This window comes from Trypanosoma cruzi (genome assembly GCF_000209065.1).
Source record: "Trypanosoma cruzi strain CL Brener chromosome Unknown tcruzi_1047053475349, whole genome shotgun sequence".
Classification (NCBI taxonomy): domain Eukaryota; phylum Euglenozoa; class Kinetoplastea; order Trypanosomatida; family Trypanosomatidae; genus Trypanosoma; species Trypanosoma cruzi.
This window is the reverse complement of record NW_902982.1, coordinates 1-939: the sequence shown is the minus strand read 5'-3', so window position 1 is coordinate 939 and position 939 is coordinate 1. Positions and strand designations below refer to the sequence as shown.

General features: G+C 60.4%; 6 non-coding genes across 6 annotated transcripts; all 6 read right to left on the bottom strand.

Moving 5' to 3' along the window:
* Positions 1–79: 79 nt before the first annotated feature.
* Positions 80–158, bottom strand: Tc00.1047053475349.60. Its single transcript, XR_008254852.1, has one exon. It is a non-coding gene; the product is annotated as a C/D small nucleolar RNA (snoRNA), TB10C3C2 (small nucleolar RNA).
* Positions 159–183: 25 nt separating this feature from the next.
* Positions 184–255, bottom strand: Tc00.1047053475349.50. The gene has a single exon (XR_008254851.1). It is a non-coding gene; the product is annotated as an H/ACA snoRNA, TC10C3H1 (small nucleolar RNA).
* Positions 256–387: 132 nt separating this feature from the next.
* Tc00.1047053475349.40 lies at positions 388–453 on the bottom strand. Its single transcript, XR_008254850.1, has one exon. It is a non-coding gene; the product is annotated as an H/ACA snoRNA, TC10C3H2 (small nucleolar RNA).
* Positions 454–516: 63 nt separating this feature from the next.
* Tc00.1047053475349.30 lies at positions 517–596 on the bottom strand. Its single transcript, XR_008254849.1, has one exon. It is a non-coding gene; the product is annotated as a C/D small nucleolar RNA (snoRNA), TB10C3C5 (small nucleolar RNA).
* Positions 597–660: 64 nt separating this feature from the next.
* Positions 661–735, bottom strand: Tc00.1047053475349.20. Its single transcript, XR_008254848.1, has one exon. It is a non-coding gene; the product is annotated as a C/D small nucleolar RNA (snoRNA), TB10C3C4 (small nucleolar RNA).
* Positions 736–784: 49 nt separating this feature from the next.
* On the bottom strand, positions 785–883 carry Tc00.1047053475349.10. The gene has a single exon (XR_008254847.1). It is a non-coding gene; the product is annotated as a C/D small nucleolar RNA (snoRNA), TB10C3C3 (small nucleolar RNA).
* Positions 884–939: the final 56 nt, after the last annotated feature.

Below are 939 nucleotides of genomic sequence, written 5' to 3'. Positions count from 1 at the left end.
GACACAGTGTCCCACGGCGCTGCAGCAGCCGCAGCACAAGAGAGAAGGAGAGAGAGGGAGAGAGCCAGTCACAGGTGCCATCAGCTGGTAGTGCATGTTATCGATTATCTCCAGTCACGTACCACGCTCGGAGTGAGTATTGAATTGGATGCATCATGCGGCGGGCACACAACCAGCAAACGGGGCTCTCGCGCGTGCTTCGTACCGTCGCACCGCACTGTCTGCGGGGACGCATAGCGACACCGCTGCCTCGGCCACGGGGGAAGGGCGTGCTCCGTCCGTGACTGTCCACCCGCTAAGCACAGCAGTTGGACGGGGAGCGCACGGCCTGGCGGCTACGCGGGCTGCTCACGACAGTCTCTGCACCGCATCACGCAGCACCCGTCCACGTCTCGCCGCACCGATTGGACTCCACGCCACCAAACCGGCGTCGTCCTGCCCGGAGTGGCTGCATACACACACACACGTATGACTGCGGGCGGCGGCTGGCTGCCTCGCGGGACTCATCCACATTCGTTGGTGTAGTATAAATATGTAAGACGTGCATCGGGTCATAATCATCAGCCTCGTTAGGTGGAAGACGCATCGCTAATCACAGTCACACACTCCGTCGAACCAAGTCGCCGCGCCGCAAGGGTGGGAGGAGGGTGCGGTCAAGCATCAGCTGGTGTTCTTAGATTCCTGTGGGTCACTCACGCGGGGTCGGCAAATGTGCAAACAGCTTGTGATCATCACTGTCACGGCGGGACGACGGGGGAGGTGGGTTAGGGGTGGGCACGCCGCTTCAGTGGTACGAGTAACAGTTGAGGTAGTATGCACACGGCATCTTGTCGTCAACCTGCGCCAGGCGCCTTCCGATGGTAATTCCATTTTCACACATCATTTGCGACACAGTGTCCCACGGCGCTGCAGCAGCCGCAGCACAAGAGAGAAGGAGAG